The sequence below is a fragment of the Electrophorus electricus genome, chromosome 8, assembly GCF_041902795.1.
Source record: "Electrophorus electricus isolate QZ-2024a chromosome 8, ASM4190279v1, whole genome shotgun sequence".
Lineage (NCBI taxonomy): Eukaryota > Metazoa > Chordata > Actinopteri > Gymnotiformes > Gymnotidae > Electrophorus > Electrophorus electricus.
The window spans coordinates 24,248,160-24,253,851 of NC_137504.1; the positions used below are offsets into that span (position 1 = coordinate 24,248,160).

General features: G+C 41.1%; 1 long non-coding RNA gene across 1 annotated transcript; it reads right to left on the reverse strand.

The window, feature by feature from the left end:
* Nucleotides 1-2,166: 2,166 nt before the first annotated feature.
* On the reverse strand, nt 2,167-3,226 carry LOC145658915 (uncharacterized). Its single transcript, XR_014124765.1, has 3 exons — nt 2,706-3,226; nt 2,466-2,562; nt 2,167-2,318 (listed from the first exon to the last, which is right to left on the reverse strand). It is a non-coding gene; the product is annotated as an uncharacterized LOC145658915 (long non-coding RNA).
* Between the last annotated feature and the right edge of the window lie 2,466 nt (nt 3,227-5,692).

Here is a 5,692-nt window from a genome sequence, read left to right on the forward strand (position 1 = left end):
GCCTAAGTATCACCCCCTCGGTCTTCCAGGCATTTACTAACGACATACTTAGGGACTTCACTGGACAATATGTAATTGCTTATCTGAATGACATCTTGCTTTATTTCACAGATAGCAAGACTCATGTCCAGCAAGTATGTCAGGTGTTAAAAAAACTGCTTGACCACAAACTATGCATAAAGATAGAGAAATGTGAGCTCCACAAGCCATCTATTTCATTTTTAGGGTACATTATAAGCACCAATAGTGTTACTATGGATGACCACAAGGTAGGAGTGGTTAGTACTTGTCCGTTCCAATGTCCATGAAAGAATTAAAATGTTTTTTGAGATTTGCTAACTTCTATAGAGGTTCATCAGGAATTTTAGCAGCATAGCAGTTTCCCTCACAGCTTCATTAAAGGGAGCACCAAGGAAACTGAGATGGTCCCGTGAGGGTGAGGGAGAATTCAATATACTGAAGAAGGCTTTCATGACAGTTCCGGTCTTTAAAGACCCTGATCCTTCATAACCGTTAATTGTGGAGGCAGACACCCCTGAGCTTGGGGCAGGGGCAGTAGTGTCTCAACGTGTAGGACCTAAACAAAAGCTCCACCCTATAGCCTTTTACTCCCACAAATTAACAACCACTGGAAGGAATTATGGCATAGGGGAACATGAGTTGTTAGCGGTTAAGCTAGCACTCCAAGACTGGAGGCATGGGTTAGAGGGATCACTGATCACAAAACTTTGGAGTACAAACATCTGAACCCCCATCAGGCCAACTGGTCCCTGTTTTTTTTTTCTGGTTTCAGGCTCTCGTTGTCTTATAGGCCTGGGTCTTGCAACACCAAGGGTGATGCTCATCCACGTGTTTACCAGGAGGGACAGGAACCAGATGATAGGGTAGAGCCAGAGACCATTCAGCAATTCAATGAGATATGGATGAGGAGATACATCAGACAATAGAGAGATACGTCATGTGCTAGTCTCCTCTTATGCCTGTGGACTGCACTGCATCCAATCCACCACTGCCGGTATATCAGTGGAGAATGAGCTTCAGGGGTTTAAAGGGGGCTGGTATCCTAGCATATACTCAGATTCTTCCAGCATAGAGACAGTCATGCATCATCACAAGGCCTGGGCTAATCATCACAGGGGACATCGCAGTGATGTAGTTTTCCAGGAAGCTATGGAACAGGACTCAACATCCCAGAATCCCCAGGAATAAATTTGTTACATCAGATCATCCTTCCATGCATATTAATCTGTCTTACCTGTTTCTTATCAGAAAACACATAAATACCCATAAATAAATCTAGCCCATTGTGAAGTCTTGGTACTTAGTTTGCGACTTAGTTTAGTTACATGACCATTTTCTTGTATTTCGTCTTTCTGTGTATTTATTATATTGCTTACCTGTATGGTTTTGCCTGTTGGATTGCTGCTCTGGATTTTGACTACCTGAATTTCTCGCTTTTGTCATTCTGGTTTTTGATTCTTTTAAGGTGTTTACTACTATGGCTCTGGATCTCTTTTGGCTTACTGTCTGTACATTTATAATAAAAATAACCATTCTGGCTATATCGCAATGTCTGACCAAACCCAATGCATTTAACAAAGGTATTAGGTCACTGCACACGTTTTATTTTTTTAAACTCAGATTTCATGTGACTAATACAGTAATAATTAACCTGCAGTAATTAATCATTAATAATTAGTAATAATTTCCCTAAATTTAGGGTGCTGCTCTAATTGTTAATAATTCATAAATGTAAACAAATAACACTACAGTCACTATGAGATCTCATCATAACATCTGTACTGTCTTTAGGCTGCTTCTGATTATATGCTTCTTGTGCATATATGTACGACTGACTATAAATATTATGAATCTAGTTAAATATAATCCTCAGAATGCCTCAGTAAACTTTATCATGTGATCTTGTGGTGTTGATATTTGTTTCTGAAGAATAGATAATCAGCTCTATAGACAGCAGAAGTCATTTGATTGTTTTGCTTTATCAAATGAGATTTTAAATTTACTAATTAAGCAAACATGTTAGGATTTTATTGTTGAATTAACAGTTATAATCAGTATAATGATTGTTAACAATAGGCTTAAGCATAATCTCTTAACTGTCAGTAACACAAGGACACAGGTAGGTTTGGAACCAAATGCAGAAGACTTTATTAGGATACAACACAGGTAGGGGCTGTATGAGGATTTAGTAGAATTGGAGTCAGTAACCAGGAACTCATGATACAGAGAGTAGTCAATCAATTCCAGGTTCAGAACCGGTAGGCAGAGTCCAGAGAGGGCTAGGAGCGAGGCGTAGTCTAGGGAGGAAGCAGAGGTCGGTAGCCAGAAAAATAAACAGGAAGAGAGAACACTTGGTATGCATACTGGGATGGCAATACTTCGCAAAGTAGTCTGGGAGAACGGGAGTCTTAAAAAGGGAAGATATGGAGATACACAGGTGTTACCCATTAGTACTCTGGAGAGGGTGATCTAGGTCTGGGTGCGGTAAAACTAGTGGCGTGGGTTGAATTCTTCACAGTAACTTGCTGCCTTCCAGTGGTCCTGTTGGAGAGATGGACAAACGTGGAGGATGTGGAAGAAAACATCACCGACTTTTCAGGCCGGAATGCAGCAAAAATATTTGTGTACCAACGATCTGAAAGAATTTGACTAGGATCATAATAATAGTAATAATTAATAATTACCTGTAATAGTAATTATTTGCTGTGATATAATTTTATGTTTAAATTACAGAGACTTTTAAGGTAGTATGCCTGACTTTCCTTCAGCATGTAAAACATGACTAGCGGACATGACTAGTGAGAGTGATTCTGAAGTCCTGTGTAATGAAGATTGTAGCTGTGTCCCTCCACACAGTCGCACATGGTAAGACATCTTAGTGTTACTGAGCAACATGACTTGAAAGCATAAATATTGTATATAAATTGCCTTTTAAAACATGCTTCCGGTCTAAAATAACTTCAGATTTGGTCATAGAAAATTAAATTACCATCAAATAAACTCTGTGACATTTAAAAAGTATATAGAATGCTAGTAAAGCTCTTTATTAGCTTGCTCACGTCTTTGCGCAAAACACGCATTCTGTTCCTTTGTAACCTAACAGAAAATATGCAAGCCTTTAGTTACCTCAAAATGCACATCACTAACCTAAAACTGTTCCTGAATAGAGCATTAGACCCTCCTTTCTTAGATTCCTTGTTTGTTATTGGTCCATAAAATAACTATTTTCTTTGATTGCTTTGTCTTTCTACCTATGGCAAGATTCTGTACATTGCTGTTCATGGTTGGCCTATCGAAAGAGCAAACACCGACAACAGTAACACAAAGACGGTAGACTTTTTACACGCACACTAATGAGAGAGCAGGTATGGAGCACGTCGGGGCGTGGCCACACTGGCGAACACGCACGCACACAAGGAAACATTTGGGAGGAGGGGCCGTACCGTGATACTCATTTGCATTGAATGGTACGCTACAGAGTGGGGGAGGGCCGTGCGTAAGTTACTCCATTTTGGCTAGTTCGCTTTGTCTTTGGTAAAAATTTATATTTTTATCACCATAATGGAGATGACGCAATTTACAAGGGCTGGTGTTCATGAGGAGCTAGTTAGATTTAGCGACGAGGAAGGTGAGAGTGATTCTGGTTCCATGGCTGCTAGCATGGACTCTGTTGAAGAAGATGCTTTTGAGCTTGGAATCGACGTCGTGCTCGATATGTCGTAAGTATAAAATTTACGATTGTGACTGAAAAAGTTCAGAGTTGATTGCGTAATATTTAAATGTACACTGACCCTGCTCCTATGTTGACTGAAACGCTAGTACTTATTGTAGGGTATTGCATTGTTTATGGCACTGTTTGTGTAAGTCGTAAGTCGCTCTGGATAAGAGCGTCTGCTAAATGTAAATGTAAAGGTGAATGATTGTTGTCTGAGAGAGCTTATGTATTTTGCACTAGGCATTAGCATTGATCCCCGTATTTCAACATCATTCTAGTTCATTGGTATCTTGGTTGTATGATTGTAACGCGTCCTTGGGAATGCAAAGACGCTGTAGTGCTCAAAGTTTTATTTGTCACTTACATGGTATAACTCGCAGTGAAATACTTTGGCAACTGCTCTGTCCGAGCTGAGGAGAAATACAGGGAACTACAGGTAGATGGATGTGGTTTGATGAATAAATAACTATGTAATGAAGGATGCAGAGAAAATGTATATTATGTATATATACACAGTGTGCAATTTCTGTTTTTTATTTATTTACAATTTACAGTTTTTTACAGTCTTTTTATGATGTTATTGTGGACATCATATCCAGAGTACACAGAGTAGTCCCCACAGTTCATCAGTTGCCCTGTTTCAGGGCCCAAATGGCCTCGTCGCAGGGGACCAAATCCACATGATCACTAGCAAACACACAAAGCCCAAACATGAGCAATGCTAACAAGCACAAAGCTGCTGTGTCCATCATGACTTTTATTTTATATCCTTAAAATGACGAAGCTGGATTGAGGCATAGATGTTTGGGAGGACTGGAACACACAGGTGTAGGCCAGAATGTGTACTTATTGCTGTCTGTAACAGAAGATGAGACAATGAGACTTTCGGCTATCGGCAGCAAATGCATAGACAGTGAGAAACTTTGGGATTCATAAAAAATATTTAAAGGAACTGTGAGATGTGTGATTTTGAAGTCCTGTGTTTGTACCAGACTTGACACCAGCCTCCCTTAGGAGAGCACAGTCATACATGGTAAGACAACTTTTTGTTAGTGAGCAGCATGACTTTAAAGCATAAATATTGTATTCTTAAACCTTCAGATCTTTATTACACAAATAGGCTGGTGCATTCTGGCCTGTGAAGCTGGTGACATGCTTCCTTCACATCCTCCATGTTTGTCCATCTCTCCAAAGGACCACTGGAGGGCAGCAAGTAACAGATGACGCTTAAGCCTGTTGTTAACGATTATTAGACTGATTATAACTGGTCATTTAACAATAACATCCGGACACACACACATATGTGTGTATTCGTCCATATGGCCATGCCTTCCCTGGGTTTCACACCTGCTCCTTGTTGTGTTCAGCCCCAGAGCTCAAGCGGCTATGCCTAAGCCTCGTAAAGGCAAGAAGGCAGCGTCACCAGTGCCCGGCTCTGAAATGAACAAATCAGCTGGTGTACTTCCGGACTTCCAAAGCCTGAGCAGCCGCCTCCACCCAAACCGTCAAAGGAGGATCCCGCCCAGCTGGGGCAGACTCCAACCCAGCCAACGATAGGAGGACTAGCCAACTAGCTAGCTAGCTCCTGCTAACGTCCCCAAATGGCCTGCAGGAAGAAACTCCTCTTCAGTCTCTCTGTATTGGTCTTCAGGGAGCGAAAGTGCTTCCCCTGACCTCAATAGAGATAAGAGCCTGTTGTTGCGATGGGTGGGGTCCTTCACAATCCTCCTGGCCTTGGTCTGGCATCTCTTGTAATATATGGTCTGCAGGACAGGAAGTTCCGTATGAGTGATGCGTTCTGCTTACCTGCTTACTGATTTTCAGCCGTCTACATGCATCCGTTTGCCAGAAATCCCATGCTGAATACACCATGTTTTTTGGTACATTTCCACAACGTGCCTGTCCCTTTAAATTGCCTTTTAAAACATGCTTCCGGTCTAAAATAACTTCAGATTT